Below are 21,946 nucleotides of genomic sequence, written 5' to 3'. Positions count from 1 at the left end.
CCCTGCGCGTATGGAAATGAGGAAGACTGCAGCAATAGGAGAGGCCGATTGCCTGCTCCTGCCGCCGGGATGCCGCAGCTGGCACCAGTAACCCAGAAGCTCCCCCCGCCTCTCCGGTTACCACACGGAGGTGGAGGAGAGGTTGTTATGCCCCTCAGCAGCAGCTGGGGAGGGGGGGGCAAGTGGCTGTCTCATTTTTCAGTGACGGGGGCAAGCTAAAGACGCAGACGAAGCAGAGCGCTCATTCCCCTGCCCTCAAAGACAGGGCTTTGCTGCAAAGCTTTGGCTTGGAGGTGACAAAAACTCTAAGAAGCAGCAGCGTGGGCACCGGTGGTGATGTAGTCATGAGTGACTTGGAAGGCGAGGATTGTTTCAGTTAAATCTCCCACCTTACAAGGATTTCCCCAACAAACAAAGCGAATCCTGTGCTGTGTTCTAGGAAATCATAGAATCCTTTAGGTTGGAAAAGACCTTCAAGATTATCCAGTCCAACCATCATCCATGCCCACTAAACCATGTTCTGGAGTACCTCGTCTACTCGCTTTTTGAATACCTCCAGGGATGGTGACTCAACCACTTCCCTGGGCAGCCCATTCCAATGTTTGACAACCCTCTCAGTAAAGAAATTTTTCCTAACATCCAACCTAAATCTCCCTTGCCGCAACTTGAAGCCGTTTCCTCTTGTCCTATCACCAGCCACCTGACAGAAGAGACCAGCACCCACCTCACTGCAACCCCCCTTCAGGTAGTTGTAGAGAGCTGCAAGGTCTCCCCTCAGCCTCCTCTTCTGCAGACTAAACAGCCCCAGCTCCCTCAGCCGCTCCTCATAAGGCTTGTACTCCAGGCCCCTCACCAACTCGGTTGCCCTTCTCTGAACATGCTCGAGCAACTCAATGTCTTTCCTGTAGTGAGGGGCCCAAAACTGAACACAGTACTCGAGGTGCAGCCTCACCAGTGCCGAATACAGGGGAAAAATCACGTCCCTGCTCCTGCTGGCCACACTATTTCTGATACAGGCCAGGATGCTGTGGGCCTTCTTGGCCACCTGGGCACACTGCCGGCTCATATTCAGCTGGCTGTCAACCAGCACCCCCAGGTCTTTCTCTGCCAGGCAGCTTTCCAGCCACTCTTCCCCAAGCCTGTAGCGCTGCATCGGGTTGCTGTGACCCAAGTGCAGGACCCGGCACTTGGCCTTGTTGAACCTCATACAATTGGCCTCAGCCCATCGATCCAGCCTGTTCAGATCTCTCTGTAGAGCCTTCCTACCCTCAAGCAGATTGACCTTGCCTCCCAACTTGGTGTCATCTGCAAACTTGCTGAGGGTGCACTCAATCTCCTCATCCAAATCATTAATAAAGATATTAAACAGAACGGGGCCCAACACCGAGCCCTGGGGAACACCACTTGTGATCTGCCGCCAACTGGATTTAACCCCATTCACCACAACCCTCTGGGCTCGGCCATCCAGCCAGTTTTTTACCCAGCGAAGAGTACACTTGTCCAAGCCATGAGACGCCAGCTTCTCAAGGAGTATCCCATGAGAGACAGTGTCAAAGGCCTTGCTGAAGTCAAGATAGATAACATCCACAGCCTTTCCCTCATCCACTAGGTGGGTCACCTGGTCATAGAAGGAGATCAGGTTGGTCAAGCAGGACCTGCCTTCGTAAACCCATGCTGACCGGGCCCGATCCCCTGCTTGTCCTGGACTTGCCATGTGAGTGCTCTCAAGACAAACTGTTCCATAATCTTCCCCGGTACCAAGGTCAGACTGACAGGCCCGTAGTTCCCCGGATCCTCCCTCCAACCCTTCTTGTAAATGGGAATCACATTGGCAAGCCTCCAGTCCTCTGGGACCTCCCCTGTTGACCAGGATTGCTGATAGATGATGGAGAGTGGCTTGGCAAACACCTCCGCCAGTTCCCTCAGTACTCTTGGATGAATGCCATTGGGACCCATAGATTTGTGAGTGTCCAGATGGCGTAGTAGGTCACTAACTATTTCCTCCTGGATTAAGGGGGGTATATTCTGCTCTTCATCCTCGCCTTCCAGCTCAGGGGGCAGAGTACCCTGAGGATAACTGGTCTCCCTATTAAAGACTGAGGCCAAGAAGGCATTAAGTACCTCAGCCTTTTCCCGTGGAACGTGGCAACGTTCCCTTCTGTATCCATTAAAGGACAGATATTCTCCTTGGGATTCTTTTTACTGTTAACATATTTTAAAAACATTTTTTGTTGTCCCTTACAAAAGTGGCCAGATTTAGTTCTAGCTGAGCTTTTGCCTTTCTAATTTCCTCTCTGTATGATGTAACAAGATCCCTGTACTCCTCCCAAGTTGCCCGCCCTTTCTTCCAGAGATGATAAACTCTCCTTTTTTTCTTGACTCCTAGCAAAAGCTCCCCATTCAGCCAGGCCAGTTGTTTTCCTCAGCGGTTCGACTTGCGGCACATGGGAATAGCCTGGTCCTGAGCCATTAAGATTTCCTTCTTAAAGAATGTCCATCCCTCCTGGACCTCTTTACCCTTCAGGACCATCTCCCAAGGGACTCTCTCAACCAGTGCCTTGAAGAGGCCAAAATTTGCCCTCCGGAAGTCCATAGCGGTGGTTTTGCTAACCCCCTTCCTTGCCTCACCAAGAATTGAGAATTCTATCATTTCACGGTCGCTAAGCCCAAGATGGCCTCCAACCATCACACCTCCCACCAGTCCTTCCCTGTCCGTAAACAGTAGATCTAGCAAGGCTCCTCCCCTGGTTGGCTCACCCACCAGCTGTGTCAGGAAGTTATCTTCCACGCACTCCAGGAACCTCCTAGATTGTTTACTCTCTGCTGTGTTGTATTTCCAGCAGACATCTGGAAAGTTGAAGTCCCCCACGAGAACAAGGGCACACGATTCTGAGACTACTGCCAGCCACTTGTAGAACAATTCATCCATCTCTTCAACCTGGTCAGGCGGTCTATAACAGACTCCCAGCACAATATCTGCCCTATTGGCCTTCCCTCTCATCCTCACCCATAAGCACTCCACCTTGTCATCACAATCATGTAGCTCTGTACAGTCAAAACACTCCCTAACAGAGAGAGCCACCCCACCACCTCTTCTACCTTGCCTATCCCTTCTGAAGAGCTTATAGCCATCCCTTGCAGCACTCCAGTCATGGGAGTCGTCCCACCATGTTTCCATGATGGCGACTAAGTCATATCTATGCTGCTGCACAATGGCTTCCAGCTCCTCCTGTTTATTGCCCATGCTGCATGCATTGGCATAGATGCACTTGAGCTGGGCTATCGATACCGCCCCCAACATTGGCATGCTGCCCCCAGGCTCATCTCTGGTGAGCCTAGTTTTATCCCTTACCCCCTTCAAACCTAGTTTAAAGCCCTCTCTATGAGCCCCGCCATCTTATGAGCGAGAGTCCTTTTACCCCCTTGAGATAGCTGGATACCATCTGTCGCTAGCAAGCCTGGTGCTGTGTAAACCTCCCCATGATCAAAAAACCCCAAATTCCACCGACGGCACCAGCCTCTGAGCCACGTATTAACCAGGTGTGTTTTCCTGTTCCTTTCAGTATATTTCCCTGCCACTGAAGGTATTGAGGAAAACACTACCTGTGCTCCTGATCCTTCCACTAGTCGTCCCAGAGGCCTGAAGTCCCTTTTGATTGCCTTTGGATTTCTCTCTGCAATCTCATCACTGCCAACCTGCACAACCAGCAATGGGTAATAATCAGAGGTCCAAACCAGATGAGGGAATTCCTGGTAATATCTTTTACCCGGGCCCCGGGGAGGCAGCAGACTTCCCTGTGGGATGGGTCAGGTCTGCATATTGGGCCCTCTGCCCCCCTCAGAAGGGAGTCGCCTATGACAATTACCGTCCTTTTTTCACAGGACGTGAGAATGCGTGGAGCTGCCCGACTGAGCCTAGGCACCTCCCTAGATAGGGCTTCATCTACACCCTGATCTTCATTGACCTGGTCCTCAAGTTCCAGAGCCCCATACCTGTTGTGTAGGGGCAACTGGGAAATGTCTCTTACTGTGAATTTAGAACCAGAAGTTCTTGGATTCTTACCTCCAGAAGGGAACTGCTTTAGCACTCGAGTGCTAATCTTAAGGTGGAGATGATGCCATATGAACAGGCAATACATTTGCTGTATAAATATTAGTCCGTTTATATTAGTTCAAGAAAGGAATTCCTTCAGCACTTAAGTGCTAATCTTAAGGTGGAAATGGTGCTGTACTAACACGAGTTGTATTTACTGTAAAAATATTAGCCTATCTACAGTCTGGCTGTAGATTGCTTGTTCTCTGACAGTTTTAACAGGAAATAAAAAGGCCCTCTTTGTGGATGAATGTTTACTCCTGCTATATCAGAAAAACATCCTTCCAAAGATACCAAGGTGTTGGTTTTAAAGCATATTTTGAAGTTCAGATTAAAAGCTTAAAATCCTTATGCAAGGTAGATAACCTCTCTAAGATCAGGAAAAATAATTAGAAATGCTCTCAGGCAATTTGAAGGTCAGAATGACAAGGTTGTACAGCATGCTGCCCTGCAAGTAACCGTTCTGACCATGACAAATGGTGACAGAGGAAGGGCCTGGATTTTAATTAATCTCTCACACAATGGAAAGAGAACCAGCATACTGCTGAGGAACAGTGAGTTGAGGGCTTCCCCCTGTTGAATATTCAGTTATGTCTAGGGCACACTTGGTCCACTGTGCTTTGCACAACATTGTTTTACGTGGCTTAAGGGTAATTCTAAATGTTATTTGCAATCACATTCTTTTTAAAATTCTACTGTTACTTCATTCTAACTGTATTGATATAGATTGGTACCGTTCATTCTGCAGTCTGAGAGACAATAGTGGGAAGATGGTAGTTTGCAAGAGTTGTAAATTAAATCTAAAAACACAGGCAGCCCACTTAACTATGCAGGTGACTTCTTACAGGTACATTTGTCTCCCCTGTAATACTCACACATTGACAGGGAGCAAGGCACAGTGGATTTTTTTAAATGGTCTGCATAGAAACCTAGTTTCTAAAGCAACTGTGTTGGATTCTGATTTGAAGTTTGAGAAAACGAGGCTTCAAGCACAGGTGAAGTTTTAGGCAATGGTATTTACAGTTTGGAAAATCACAAGAGAAGAAAATGCAGTTGTATTAATCAAGATGTATGCGCAATACTGCCCAAACAGACTGAAGGCAGGGAGCTGCATGATTCCTTCCACAAAATACTGCAAAAACCCTGATGAATGGACCACATACTAGTGAAATCTGAAGTGTAACTGCAAATATAGACACTGGTGGTCAGGCAGATGACATAATCTTAGAGGTAATAAAAAAACCATTTCTGAACAGCAATTCCTAAAACCTTTTATGATTACACTAGCACTCTAAAACAATGTATACATATGTATGCATATATAATATAGTGAAATATTAACTATATAGTAAAGCCACATGCGTAGATGAGGTATATCAGGCAATAACCAACATTTACATATTTTACAGAGGCTAATGTCACAAGCATAGGTCATATTTCATCAGTTCTTGTCAATGCTGTTTTAGTGAAAATGTAAATATATTTTTGGTGTACAGAAGTTTGACATATAAGTCCATCCAGAGCTGCCCGTGTATTTTGCCTCTCTAACATCTTAACCTCCTCAAACTATTAAAGAGGGAGATGAGAAGAGCATTCTTTAAACATAGGAAGCAAATACATGTTAACTTATACAAAGATTTGGCGAAAATGAACAGCCTATGAATTCTTTGTAAGGTTATGTGTAAGTTCTGCATGGCTATAAGGAGTAAGTTCCAGTTCTACTTTCCTGAAACCTTTCATGATGGATTGATTTTGATATCCAAGCCAGGTGTTTTCTGAACTTCAAAAGCAAATTTCTGTGGGAGCCCTTAGTGAAATTCAAATGAATAAACAATCCCTGATGAATTGTTATTTCTTAACCTGTTTCCAACCTGAGTTAAAAAACTGTTCTCATGACAGCAGGTGCTCTTGCAACCCTTCTGTATGGAGCTCATGTGCTGTATGCCTGTGCCCTTACTAAATGTTAAGAACCACCAGGATTTAGTATACTTGAGTTGATTGTGATGCTGAATACTTCTGTCAAAGAGCTACTCTGTAAAATGACCATAATCAATTTGGTTGTAATGTTCTTGCAGAAGCAACAAAACCAAAACATCCACTACTGTTGTGCTTAATTTCAAAAAGAGAAATTACATAAAAATGGAGGTACTTGTTAAAAAGGAATTACTAGAATCTTTGTAGGCAGCACAGGGACTAGTTAAAGAAACCACGTTGGATTCTGATTTGAAGGTTGGGAAAAACAGGCTTTGAGCACAGATGAAGTTTTAGACAAAGCAGCCTACAACCACATAATACCACTGAAGAAGGACTGACAGCCCACAGCAAATTCTACATATGGACATGCTGACCAAACCAAGTCACGGAAATCCTTTCAATTCCACTTAGGGACAATGCCATAGAAAATAATTCTCTATGGAGTTAGCTTCTGCATAGCCAGTTATACTATCTAATACCAATCAATCCCAAACATATAGTAAGAGTCCCAATGTGCATTATTTAACATTACCAAACAGACATACATGGTACCATACAGTTTCAATCTCCAGTACAATCTGGGCTACTGACCAGGCTAAGAAAAAGATGAGAAGATTTCTTCTTAGGTTATATTCCAAAGAAATATACAAATTTGCAGGGGAAAAAACAGCTTTTTAACGAAAAAATATTTATTTAATCATAATATTAAAAAATGATGATGTCTGATATTTACTTTTTAATATAGTGTTTCACCAGCCAATCTGTCCCAAGATGTCAAGTGAAAAACAACAGAGCTAAATCAAGTTTTAGGATGTTCAAGAATAGATGAGATTATTTTTAGTAGCTTCCAGACATCAAACATTCTGATCAAATTCTGATGACGTCATGGTCATGTTAAGATGCATCTATTCAATTTTTTTTTCTTGAAAAATACCCACAGCAGTGTAACTAACTCAGGTAGTCATGAAGGCTGTCTGCAGTTTTGCCTTTTTTTTTTTGAGAATGGTATCATCTTCAATGTAGACGATACTGCCTACATAGAAAAGGTTCATCACTGTTCTGTCAGGATTGTTTCCAAACTTTTTTCTCACATAAATCATTCTTCTTTTGACACCATTCTGGTAAGTAAGAACTTCAGAATGCCTTTTAAATAGATTAAGCATTTTGTTCAAGCTCTTCTCAATTTTTTTTCAACACTGGAAGTAGGACCATGAAGCAATCTCTAACAGCTCTTAACCACAAATTCCTTATTCAGTGGTCTTCTGCTGGAGGTGCTATTTTTCTTTTGTCACCAGCTTTGTGTAGTGGAAAATATGACTGTCAAAAGCTACCTGAGATTAATGAAATTAACATGTGGATACTTCACCTGTAATGCAGCTTGCGTTGCAGACAAGATATGCTCATCTACATACAAAATACGCAAATGCAGGAAGTCCTGTATAACTCCCATGTTTGAGAAAGATGGGAATAGTGGAGATATTTCTGGGAACCCATTCTCTGTCTTTAGCAAAAGCTTTTAATAAATTCTTTAATATTTGGACTGATATATATGTCCAGCAGAAAAATCTGGCCCAGCTGTTTAAAGAAGCCACAGAAAGATCAGCAGAAATGCTAATAAAAACCCTGGGTAATGATAATACCATTTGTTTTCTGACATACTGCTGAATGCTCAACTCAGATTTCTTTTCATGTCCCACAATACTGAGGATTAGAGCTCTCTTCGCAATTATGTTGCAAGTATTACATCTGCTGAGTTTGCTCTTTAGACAGATAAACTACACTCCATGTGCCGTCAGTGTTCAGAATGAAGTGGTCTATTTTGGCCAGCAGTGAGAGATGATGGTTGGTGGCCAGTTCCAGGTGATACAATGATGTTATGAGAAGTTGAGCAGATGTCATACAGGGTAACAGGATACACAGCAACGCTGTGTTGGCCGATGGAAGGCTGTCTCTGACAAAGTTCAAAAGAGGTAGACTGAGGGAGGTACTGGCTAGCAAAGAGAGACAGCAAGGGGCAGTGCACATACTAGAACTCTGGCTTAAAACTCCTGCAGAGTTCACAGGGCGCTCACTTTGTAAAGTGAAATAAAATCTGATTTTAACAGAGACGGGGTAGAGCAAAAGTGCATAGTGCACATTTTCGAAAAAGTTGATCCTCATGCTCCTTATTTTGAAAAAAAATGCACATCTCCTCTAGAATGTTCCGAGCGCTGGCATTTCAACTGCTGTAAAAGCTGTGATGACCACTAGAGGTCATTCAATGAGTAAGAAATAATTCAGCCTTTCGGTGGTCATTTTCTGATTTGGGGCTTATTTGTTTTATTTTGTTCTTTGTCATTAACAACATAAAGAGTTAACTTTACAAGACAGCTAAGTACTAGATTTGTGAAGACAATTGGCAATCCGTGTACTCTATAGATACACAGTGACTGTAGGTAGCCCTAGGTGACTGCTGACATTTTCAAGAGTGCTAGTTAATTTTATTGGGAGCTAGACATATATCTAGAAACCTGAATACTTTGCTGCTTGCTTCTCTGTGTCTTTAGGTAAGTAACACCCTTAAAAAATCTGGTCCTGATTCCAGTGTTCAAACTTCAAAAATATTCATCTATATGACAGATGCCTATTTTCCATATAACTTTGTCTATTTCAAATTTAGGTACTATGTAAGTTCACCCTGTCTTTGGCAGATACAAGGAAGGACAGGTGTATTATCTATTGAAACATCAGGAGCAAGACCGAGAAACTCTAGACAAAGAGATCTCTAGTGAAGCAAAACTAAAGACAGAATAACTTTAAAGGTGTTTTCTCTATTCCTATCAAGGTCTTTGTTCAACATTTGAAGAAAACTACTTTTTTTTCTTTCTTTCTTTTTCCACATCTCTGGATGTGACATTATGTGGAAAAAAAATCTTGTGGCAAACCCGTAAATAAGCTAAACCTGGTGGGATCTCTAGGATTAGGAATGGAACAAAAGAAGGTTATCAGGCAGGAAGATAGGAAGATGCTTAGAGAAGAAAACTGGGAGAAGGATGAGCAGTTACAGCTCCTGTCAGGTAACCAAAAGATGAAGAGATATGTAACAGTTCTTACCCTAAAGCCAAAGAAGGACCAGCTCTTCTTAGATATGATCCTAGTAGGAGAGACAAGCTGAGAAAGAAAGTGAACGTGAACTAACAGTTTGTTTTCTTAGGGATGAGGACATACAGAGGACTTTCACACTTGTCAACAATCCCAGGACATAATGTCCCTGGGACTGTTTTTGCCAAATCACAACTGTTGAAAAGGAAGTTCCAAGAGTAAATGGTTTGCAACTAAAGTAAATATATTGTATATAGAGATTTGCAAAGTAATTTCTACTGTCACTGTGCTATTGAATTGCTTTCTCACCAGTTACAAGTATTCTACCACTTCATTTGCTACTCATTACATACATCATCTAGCTTAATAACAGGTTTTGTCATTAGAATACAAACAAATTCTCTTTAATGAGAAAAGCCTGTTCTCAGCAATATTTGTAATACAATTTCTTCTTCAGTCATTTGATTTGCTGCAAATGGAAAGTGAGCCATTAGAGTGCTTTTCAGTAATTTATTGCTCTCAAAATGCAAATCCATCTCCTAAGAATAACACGTTTGGGGAAAAATAGCTATCTCATCTTAAAAAGATTTTTGGACTGCTAAATAGAGGACTGTATCACAAGCATATCCACTTGTTGGAAACAACTGTAGCAGCCTGACTATCTGGTTGGCTATGCAACCATGGCACATTTTGAGAATCTAACTGATGTTAGGAATTATTTCTTCTAAAGAAATTTTCAGAAAAGTTATTTTAGTTGTCTTTAGCAGTTTTGGCAAATGCACGTAATTTCAAGCTCTATTTTTTCTAAATGGAACTAGCAAGTTCCAAGATAATTAATAAATAGAAAGTTGCCCACAACAACTTTAAAAGATGGAAAAAACATTCTGTATGAAAGTGTTACAAGTGTTGTACACACAGATACTAACAGATAGATTGGTGAATTGCCACATAATCACTAAACCTGGAAAGGTAGCTTCATAAGAATCACCACTAGAAAAGTACATTAAAGGTTTCCAGAAGAGTACAGTCTGCTTGTTAGAAAACAGGACAAGGATCATGAAATGCATACTGGAAGGGGAAAAGTAATTTATACATTATACTTCCATTATTTGTTGTTCAGTATCAGACCTTTTGACATAAGTTTCAGAGGACTACCCAGTACTACTAAAGCCATGTAGATGCTAACCATCCTTGAAAAATGAGTACTTTAAATAGGTCTGCAAAATTACTACTTGACTGTAAAAATTTTTGGCTTGTCATTCTGTGTTTCGATTTCCCATTCTGTAACATATGAATAATAATTCTTTTTACTGTAGCTACTTAAATTGAAGAAAATGCTTTGAAAGCAAAGACTTTTATACACCCTAAATATTATTATGTTATATGCATTAAATAAGTTATTCTACCATGGTGGCATTTACTAGTACAGAATTATAAAATGTGTTTTGGTGGAGAACACCCAAGGGCCAAAGCTAACATAGACTCAAACCACATTTCTAGTTCAGTTCACAACATGCTTAAATCCAGTGACTCAAGAATAGGGAAAACTCTTCTCTAATCTAAAATATTTAATCAAACTACAGACGTTTTCCTTAAGGTTAAAAATATGGAATTACTTGCCAGATGTGCAAGTCTGAAGCAGCTTTAACTGAAAGACTTCCTTCAAGACATCTCTCAGGAACTTAGAATTCATATTTTCCCAGAATAACTGCTTCAATCTCCAGTGGGATGCATTACCAACCAGAGTTCTGAGCAGAGCTGTTGCAAGCTGTCTTGGTGATACTTCACACCCATCGCTGGTCACTTCCTGTGTCCTGGTTAAAGGTGGGAGCAGCAACAGTTGGTTGGTTGGTTGGTTAGTTAACTAACAGCTAACTTTGCTCCCAAGTAGCAATTTCTCACCTCAGTGCCTCGGAGAGATGCTCATCTCAGCCTGACTTTATTGCAGCTTTGGTCAGAGCAATACAGAGAACAGCCTGTGAAGTGCTTGTACCTGGCCCTCTCACTGACTTAAGTCAGAAGAGATGATTAGTGCACTTAATCAAATCAAAAGGACCTGAAGGTTTTAGCCGTTTTTAAGAGGCTTTCAGCCCAGTAGCTAACAGGATCAATCTCTAAATGCTAGAGTAATCATTTTTTTCCTTTTATTCCTTTTGATGTCTGAGAACAGTACTCTTTGCTATGCTGACAAACACACCAGCAAAATTGAAGTAGGGAGAAAAACAACCAAAAAATGCCAGCAGTTTAACTGTTCTTTCCTGTGGGCACAGTCAGGTTTGGTCAGACTCATTTATCTAGTCACCTCAACCACTCTCTGTCTCCTCAAAAATTGTCTCTTATGACTATAAACAATGTAAAAAATGGGAGGGAGAGTTTTATAAAGGTCTCTGAAACATAGAACTTTCAAACCTTTTCAACTTTGCAATCTCGTTGGAGTAATCTTTTGAGTCACTAGAGGTCCCTAACCATATTGCTAAATGAGATCACAAGGGTCACCCCTGGAAAAAGGTCTGGAATTATTGTTACTGTCTGAAAAAGACTGCACAATCTCTTGGGCAAACTCTTCAGTGAGCAGACCAGATGGGATTGCATCCAGAATCTGACATTCCATTCAGAAACAGCAGATAATGTTTCCAGGCTGGTACCTATCTGTTCAGCAAAGCTTCAATTTTGAATTGGGGGAAGAAATCCTGAAAAACATAGCCCCAAGAATGATGCCTTGGAGGCCTTCAGAACAGGACATATTGAGGTGGGAGAAGATTAAAAAGAGCTCCTTTCATCATCATGTGAAGAATGGAGAGAGAGAAGGAGGCAAAGAAACTAGGAGAGAAGCTATATATCTGGCGGGAAAGTTCTTCTAAAATGTCACCCTGTAAAACGTCTCACTAAGAACGAATCATTACTTCACGAGCACTGTAAGCATGTGTCCCTATCATGAACCTTTTTTTGTCATAATATCTTTCTGCCAAAACCACTTCTAATCACATCAGGCTTTCTCCCCAATATCAAATGGTTCATTTAATATAGAATCTAATCAGATAAACTGGATGACTTAAACACTGTTACGAATATACTGTGTCTATGTGGAACACATTTGTACTCATGTACCTCTTACAAGGATTTGAGTAATGTGATTATGAACTGCGTTTATCTTGGACTTAAAACATTGATTTTAAGCCCATATGTCATTTCGTTACCTGCATTTTGAAGCAGAATTCCAATGGAAGTTGGCATAAGATCACAATGTTTTGGCTATTATCTTTTGGACAAGGAGATGTTTGTATTACAACACACCCTTTCTGGTTTGCAGCCAGAGAAAAGGATGGGGCATTTAAGCTACAGATCACCTGGTTGCATAAGGTGATGACAGAGATAAAGAAATCTTATGCAGGAGGGGCTGAGAACTTAAAAAATAGTAAGAATTAACCTACATGGCATTTCCACCCAAAGCAGGTAGAGCAATTGCAGGGAGGAATCCTGTCACATTGAACAGATAGACTTCTGGTAATTTGAAAGAAAAAAGTACATTGCATTTAGGTGCTGTTTTCTAACCAATAAATCTGCTACCTTATAAGTAAAGACAGATCATATTTTAGTTCTTTTGCCGTTCACTAAGTCTTTGCCTTCATATCTATGTATGCCTAAAGAACTAAAACATAGCCCAAAATGTCCATGCAAATCAAATTCTTCTTGAAAGTGTTCTTAAACAACAAAGAGCCTGAAGAGCCAACAACAGGCACAGGAATCAGTTTGTTGAACTATCTGCTTGGTTTCAGAAGGGAGCATTAAATTTTGCACCTCACAATACAAACACAAATGAAGCACCTGGAGTCTCTTCAGACTCCAGAAGCTTAACACATACCAGGCCCAGTGGACTGGGAGCAAACAGCACGATCTGTTAAGTGTCCAAGGGGCAGACTGACCTGGTTTGTGGCAGCATTAACTCATGTATTATATTGTGTTTCATTTGGTCATGACAGATGTGGCTGCAGTTTGTCTGGCATTTCTAAATCTTTATAAAGATCATTTCTGTATATGGCCTTTAAAATCCATGGTTTAATATGTATTCACTTACTTGTTAATTCACACAAAGGACTCAAGTATTCTTCAACAGAATGCCTAATAGTAATTAGAGAAATCTTAGGAGATTTATTATTGTGATGAATAATTTTTCGTATTAACATTATTACTCAGTTGGATTGTAATGATATAAAATACAGCCATGCAGGAAGAAGAATGTTTCAACAGTGTGCTTTTGTTCTCCAGAAAACTGTGCTGCAGAATCATCTTTCAAGATGTTACAAGAGAATGAAAAATAAAGCTCAAAGTAATTTGAAAAAAGAGAATATTTGAATAAGAAGGACAAAACAGCAGAACAGAAGTAGTTAAATAAGGTAGAAAACAAGGAAAGTTTTGAATTTGTAAAGCAAGGTGTACCTCTGGCAGAATCATCACCATATTCATATCCAAATTTTCCTTTATACCCACTTCAGTCTTCTCTTAGTCTGGAAATCAAAGCAGATGACCAAGATGAAATTACTTGAAATGAAGGCCTTCATATACGGAGTCATCCTTTCAAGAAAATTGTTCTTCCCGAGTCAATTTTAGAGACAAACATCAGTGCTGCATAAACATCATTGCAACACTTCCAGTGTTTACATATTCACCTATGATTTAGTTGTTTTGACTAGAAAAATGATTACATCTAGGTTTAGCTTACCACATGTAAACACAATCTATATACGTCAATCAGCAGTCAATCAACAGAGTGCTACCTAAATTCAATCTACAGTACAGAGGGGAAGAAGCATGAGGATTAGTTGGTTAGGTTCTAAGCCAAAATGCTTCTACATAGAGCTTTGACAATAATTTACCTAAATAATTACATTGACTACCTTGAGGTAAGGTAGCTTTAAACTCCCTCTCTGTAGGAGCTGGGCAGTGGAGCAGAGTGAAGAGCAAGGTCTTGTTACTAGAACAAGGTGGAATACTGCCAAAGGACTATTTTATCCATATTTCAACAAACTCTTTTTTTTGAGGGGGTGGGGGGAGTGGTGGTGAGGGGAGGTTGTCGTGTAGAATTTTGTCATAGAAAGGTAACTTGCAATGATCAGGGGAAGGGTCATGACAGGAAATACACTTATTTCTTGTTTATGTTTCTATTTATGATTTCAAACTCCTCCAATTAACCAAAAATACAGCTCAGACAGAGATGGAAATGAAGTTCCTTCTAACTGAATCATTTTAATTTTGCTTAGTAAGTTTTTCTTTATCCTCTAGAGCACCTTTACTGCTTTCTTAAAATTATTTGATTTAGGGCTAGTATCTTCACAGCAAACTCATTAGACTTTGTTTCAACTCACATTGATTTTAGTCCCTTAGCTTGGTAAAGTTGCTACTTGACTTCAGCCAAAACATGATTTCAAAGCTGTGTATGAACAGCTGGCTACCTGCTGTGGGGGTAGCTCCATGTGATCCTGAGCCTTTGTGCTTAGTCCCTTTGATCTGGTTAAACTGACCTATACCATAAAATTACTTCATTTCTTGCTGCCACTCACATTCACCTTGCCTCATGTGCCTGGAACCATCTCCATCTACTTGCATTCTAAATTTTTGTCTATACATACAGTTTTTCGGCAGAGTTATAGTGACCAGTCCCAAGTGTGTGGAGACAGGATTTACCAGCAGAAGGTCTTGTTTCTGAGTCTGGTTTTAGCTACTGGCTGTTCTCTTCTGATCTTTTCTGTTTTGGTTTGGTAGAGCTAAAAATGAATGAGGGGGGCTTTGTGGAACCTGTCATTATGGCACTCAGCGAAAATTGCATCAGATGAAAGCCTAGAGCAACTATTGCGGGAAACCACATCAAGAGCCATTCTGTGTATATTTACACAGCAACCTATAAAATTTTATTCTGATCTGACATATGAGTATGTCCTTCATAATCTTCCTGTGTAATTTGAAATTGTAGAAGTACAGTTTAATGTATCTTTTTTAGCTCAGAGAACACGTTCTTCCCAGAGAATTTCATAGGTTTCTCGGGAAATTTCCCAGAGATAGAACTAAGGAAGTATGGGCTAACCTGTGAAAAATAGAAGAAAAGAAGAGAAAAAAGAGAAAGCCAAGATAAGCAACTTACACACTTGTCTTTTAAACAATCTGTGTGTTTGTTTGTGTATATTGGGGAAGTGTAGAACCTAAACCTTTGTATTAAACCAAACTATAAAGTCATGAGGGCTCAAGGCACAATGTTGGCTGCCAGATCTTTCACACAGAAGAACAATTTGTTCAACAGGTAGAACACAAACAAACTTCTCACAGACTTTCCCCTGCACTTTAAACAATACAAGCTTTTCATGTTATTTACTCAGAAAAATGTCATTGAGATCCAGCAGTTGGTTTTCCATGGCTTCACACTGCGTAAGATTTGCAGCTCAAAGAACAAAAAGAGCAACCATCTTCTTCTGAGATGACACAGTGACATATCTTCTGACTGAAGGAAAACATGGGATCAACAGTCCCATACAAAGTAACTCAAGCACAGTCCTCCACACTCCATGCTTGTCAGAAGCTGTACAATTTGGCAGGTTTGGGTAATTTCCTTTGCTCCCCACTTCAGCCTCACCCTTTCCATCTGAGACCACAATTTGCAGGCCACTGGCTTGAAAGGCTCTCTTGTAGACCTAACCTTTACAGCAACCCTTGTGATATATCTAGACAAGACAGGCCTCTCTTCAGAATCTGTAATCTCTCGCTTCAGAGCTCATATTTGAAGCCCTTGATTCATTGTGGTTTAAAAAAACTTCGAAGCAAAATGCACTCTTTGGCAATAAAGAAACCCACAGGCTTCTGGCTCGTTTGATCAATCTCTCTGATGCCTAGGAAAGCAGAGGCTTTCTTCCATCTTAATAGGCATGTGTCTGAAATAGCAGACATGGTACACATTAACCACCTCTTTACATTGCAGGAGGACATTAACCAAAAAAAAGGAAGGCATCAGACCAGGAGAGCTTTCTTTTCAGATGCTCTGGCTTCAGGAGAAACAGCTCCAAAGTATCTGTGGCCAAGGCTTTGTACTATGAGTGTTAAGAGAGTAAGTAAGAGTAAGACAGACTAATATGAGAGAGTCAGAACCTAGTGGGAAATATTAAGGCCTTCCGTATTTCCAGATAAATGGTCAAACTTTAAACCCATGCTTTACAGAAATTCTAATTTGAAGTGCTTTCTTTGCTAAGTAAAAATCAGATTTCTCTGGAGTTGTTACTGGGGATGCTAAATGGTTTCATTTACAGCAGATATTGCAAAGAAGAATCCAGTTCCATACGCAAGGAGCAGGAGTTCAGATTCCTTCTTGAAATTTTTGCAATTCTCCTTCATGATCCCATTCTACAGCATAGGGTCAACAATGAAATTACTGTTTTATCCTGGAATGGTATTTTTAAAGTAAGTTTAAGATGGATGTTGTAAGGATCTAAATGACAAGTTTTATTTTTCACATTAAAATAAAGGATATAAGGATGACAGTTTCAGATGCCTTAGAGATTTCAGCTCTGCAGTGCTCTGCTAACATGAAAAAATTTGGTTTTAAATATCTGTTACACAGTAGGATTTGTACCATTCCTAATGGGAATACCCTGATCTTTGTTTTTGCTTGTGCCCTTTGCAAATTCTGACAACATTCTCCAGAATACTGGTCAGTCAGAATACTGTGCAGTTGATGCCTCTTTCCTGTTTTGGTGTAGATACAGGAAAAAACTTCACGTGTTAATTACAAAATATATCTGAGAATGTCAAGATAATATAAACAACTGGAAAAAGTATCACTTTTTAAGAACATAGCATACGGTAGAGAAGAATGATTCTGACCAAACTGATTAGTAATTGTTATGGTAAATCACAGTGACTTCTAATAACAAAGACAAGGAAAAACAGGCATTTCAGCAATTAACTTAAATGAGATACAGTTACAGCGAGGCTCCTCCTTTTATTCCCTAGTTTAGATACAACCCCTGTGGATTTGCTGACCATTAGGCAGACAGCCAAATGAGTCCTGTATAGTTGTTGCTTTAGGCACCTCGGTTCTGCTCCTAACAGCACAGTACTCCTTACCAAGCTTATTTTTGGAACGATAAAATTTTTAAAAATCTGGTACTTTGCCTGAAATGGTGAACTGAAAAGCAGAGGGTTAGTTAATTAAGTGAATGAGGCAAGTATTGTAACGTATTACTAAAGATTAGCAAATGGAGTATGGGGAGAGAAGAGGAAGTAACCAAGTAAACTACAAATCTATTAAACTGACTTTAATAGTATGCAAGGTTTTAAAACACACAGCATAGGAAAGAACAATTAACACAACAAGGTAAATGGAAATTTGAAACAGTGAAGAGTAAAAAAATAATTTTATGTGAAGCAGACTATATAAGATCTACCTAGTTGCCTTTTTTCAGATAAAAACAACTCCTTCCTTTTCTAGTTAAAATAAGCCAAATAAGCCTAATTTTGATGTACCTTATTAAACAATTTATACATTAGCCCATCAAAAATTAGTCTACAATGGAAAAAGGCTTCACTGTGAGAGAAAATAAGAATTTAGAGGTAGGAAATGAACTGGAATCAAATCAAAATTACAGAGAAAAAAACCAAATTCCTTGGTGTTGGACGGACTGTACTATCTTCACTACCAGGGCAAAAATACAAAGATTCAACCTGTTGCATTGAAAGGGGAAGTGTATGTTTGGAGGAAAGTTACCAGCAGAATTCTCTAGGATTAGTTTGGAGACTAAAAATAGGGGATAGTATCATAGCTAATTTTGGTACAGCATAAGCGTGTGCTTATGACATTTTCTGATGACAAAGTCTGGAGGCAGTGTCAAACTAGAAAAGGCTTGGAATATCATAAAGGTCATTGAACTTCAGTTACTGAAAGGGGATGAGGTTAAAATGTACAAAGTGCAAGGTTGTACACTTTGGAACTAATAACAGAAATTTTCTATTACCAGCCAATAGTTCATAGTTTAGAAAAGACACTTAGGTTAAAAAAATAGCATATTCATCTGTTGCAGCAGAACTATGTACTACTGGGGACATAAAGCTATGAAACCCTCCCCACAGTCTTCCTATAGACAGGCAAGGGTACAACCTATTATGTAAGAATTTGTTACGACCTTTTCTGAAATAATGTAAAATAGGTGACAATCTTGATAGAGGAGATTGAAAGGATTTACCTTATTTAGCTTATTACCTTATTTAAAGAAAATCTGAGAAGAGGTTTATTATTGCTCTCCAAATATACTGGGGATAAAGGCGGATAAGAGAAACACTGAAAGGAAAGATACTTAAAGTAGAACTCAGTATCAGCATACGATCACCTGCGTAAATTGCCATGAAAATTTATCATAGACATTAGAAAAGTTTCCAACTGTCAGGGTCATCAAGTACTGCAACAGCTTCCCAGTAGGAGTATGGCTGCAAAAAACCCAAACCTGTTTTAAGATGAAAGCTTGACAAATTTACAAATGGGATTATATGACATGTTTAACTGCTGTAGGAAGGAACTAGACTCCATGAAATCTTTTCTGATCCGGTGTTCTATTTAGAAAAAAAGCAGATGAGAAGGCTTAAGCAATGAAGGAAGCAAAAGGCAACAAGAAGATTTCAGCCCAAATATAAAGGAACAGAATTTTAATGAAATGCAGCTGTGATCTGATCACCTGGACGTAGGTTAGCTGGCCATAAGGCAAACTCTCTTACCTGAAATTTGGGAAAACATTACTATTCTGTTTCTTTTACAGCATACGCAGCTGCTCTTATGACTACAGTTCTGGGACGTTTCCAAAGCTGCTACAGGAGATAGATTTGTGTCCTCTGTGAGCAGTTCTACTTTTGTTTCAGTTATAGCAAATGAGGGCCTGTTTTCACTATACGGATAGTCCAGAGCCAGAACCTGTTTTGGTAAGGCTCTTGTACACCCCCCAGAAAACCCACTTTGCTCCCCAGGGATATTCCTTATGTAAGCAATAGCTTTCAAGTCTTAGCCTGAGACTGTGTGGCAGAATGGAAAGGAGTTCCTGTAATTTATGTACCCGTGACACCTTTCTACAGCTACACAAACCTGAAGGTTTTGTTTGCCCTAAAGCCTAGCTGTTTTTGCCAAAAAGAGTTGTTAGTCCAATAAAAAGCAATTCTCTTTATAAACCTTGCCTTGAGCATCTTGTAAACAACAGGGGAAAGTCAAAACCTAAAAGGAGTTTGTCGACCACCTTATTTACGATGGAAACGATTTTCAAAAGTCTAAATAAAGTAGCTCATAGCCAGTTTTTCACCCCCAGTCTTGGGTTCTGCATTTTGGTGCCCTTGTTTGGCTGGATGCTCGCCTCTGGCTATAACCAACTGCCACAGTTGCGGTGCCTCCATCACTGCCGGTAACTGGATTCATTCCCTTGCAACACCCATGCCCTCACTGGAGCAACCTCCCCTCAGACTGTCTTCTCTCCCCTCTCCCCAGCACGGGTGATCCCAGGGTACACAGAACACATTTGGGTCAGTACCTGCCTCAGGCCAGAGCCTTCTGCAGCGGCTCTGAGGGGACAGCTCTCGCTTTCGGGGCTCTGGGGCCTCCCGGCTTGCCTTTCCGGGCACCCGTCAGTCAGGCCTCACCCCCGCTTCAGGCCAGACGCCACTTGTCACAGGCCCCTGCGCCCGGGCAAGTGCGGGAGGCCTCAGAGGTAGTCCTGACACTCGGCTAATGGGGGCAAGGTTGCCCTTTGGCGAGCAGAAATCACGGGCTCCCACAAGCAAAGGCCCCGGCGGCTGTTGGGCGGCCGTTGGGCGGCGGACAGCCAGCAGCACTGTGCGTCCCGGCCTCTGTGGTGGTGTTGGCCGTTGGGGCAGGAGCTGGGGGGGGACAGGGGGTGGGCAGCTGGAGCCCCTTGACGGGGGCAGCCCAGGCGGAGGGCAGCAGCCAGGGCAGAGGGGCCTGGGGCCGCCGTGGCCTTGCTGGGGGCCTGAAACCTCTGCCCAAGTCCGGCCGGGAGTGGGCTGTGGGGACGGACTGCTGTGGTGCACCGGCAAACAAGAGTGAGCGGCAACCCCAGCAAGTAACTCATCACTCCTGTGTTGTCCCCAGGCGAGAAAACCTCGCCCTTTCCCTCTTATTTCTAGTTAAACCCTCCCATACAAAATAAAGCAGCCCCTTTGCCCCACAAAAATCAGCTAGTTTGTCCATGACTCCCCTCTGTGTGTTCCTGCAACTTACGCTCTTCCACAAAGATCCTTCGCAGTAAGGTCATGTCTTGTAAACTCTTCTGGTGGTCTCCCCAGGCAGCCAAACTGCAAGCTGTGCTTTTATTTTAAGGACAAATGGGAAAAGCGTTTGGTTACAAAGGATGCTCAAACAGGCCTTTTTAATTTTGATTTCTTCCCACTTTAAGCTATAAATATAGCTGAAGATTACAAAGGGTTGTAAAGTAAATACCAAAAGACAACATTTACAATTTTCCACACAGCTACACCCTAAACCAATAATATAAGGAAGTCTGTCCAAAACTTTGAAGTGCTATTATAGTTTGTTATATGACAAAACACTGGGGTTTCTATGTATTTATTTAGCCACCTACCACTCCCTCACCAAGTTTTTAAATCCATTTGTTTGCTATATAGAAAAACACAATATTAAGGGGAGTTGTATTTTCAAGTTATTTGTATTACAAAAACATTAAATGAAAGCAAATTCATGCTAACAATGTATCTTTGACTTGTACTTGCATGATAAAATCAAGATCTGCCTTTAATCTATTTGGGGGGGGGAAGCCTTTGATCTCATACACTTATTTTCTCCTTAATTATTTTCTTCCCACTGAATGTTTTCCCTACGACTCTAGCAAGAAACTTTTTAAAAAGTAATTATGACCTTGGATCCCAATAAATTAACATAACAAAACACAAAAAGACAGGTTAGTAGTAGTATTTGTGTTCATTTGGGAGCGCATTGAAGGCAGCAGTTGGTACAGATGATCTAATTTAACCAAATGATGTAACAAAGCAATACTGGGGATTAGGAAGATTTCCTTTCCCTATTTAAATTCTCTATCACCTGGATTATAGTGCCTCGTGCCTTCCAAAACCAGATTCTATTATTGCAGCTGATGGAATTATAACTGAAGACAGGTTTGGGGTTTTTTTGCGTTAGGAATTTGTCAGGTTGCATTGCCTACTTTGTGTTTTAATCTGTTTTTTCCAAAGTGTATCTCTCTTGCAGTCCTCTGTGATGTTCCCAATCTAAGCAAAATTGCACTCTTGCTTCAGATAGACAGCCTACATTGTGATTTCACTTTAGAGCATTATCAGCATATTTAGAACGAGTTAAATCTCAGACGTCTTCTCGTATAGTTTGGTCTACTGAAGTTTATGGAAACCTCTTAATGGATCTGAATTATCTCAGCTAGGTGCTGGCTGAAGGACCAGGATGCTTATTTCTCTAGGAGCAAATGGTAAACTTTTCCAGTAGCAGTGGACTTGATATTTACCATGGAACACAGCTTCTCTTCTTTGCTGCATTTATAAGAAAGCCATTCAGTTTATATGGGAAAGCTTGAGTAGGATCCACTGAAGTCATGTGTAGTTTGGCAACTAAGGATTTGAGGAAAGCTAAAAGAAAACATCCGGTTTAAACACTGGATTGCAGTGGTGTGCTCTTGGAACAAGAACAAAAATATTTTGCCTTTAAATGAAAATATTTTTAATTACAGGAGAAACCACACTGAGTCTGTGATGCCTGTTTGAACCCTTGTGTCTACAGAAATG

The sequence above is a fragment of the Harpia harpyja genome, chromosome 2, assembly GCF_026419915.1.
Source record: "Harpia harpyja isolate bHarHar1 chromosome 2, bHarHar1 primary haplotype, whole genome shotgun sequence".
In the NCBI taxonomy this organism is placed as follows: Eukaryota; Metazoa; Chordata; class Aves; order Accipitriformes; family Accipitridae; genus Harpia; species Harpia harpyja.
The sequence above is the reverse complement of the archived record's forward strand: the minus strand, read 5'-3'. Positions refer to the sequence as shown.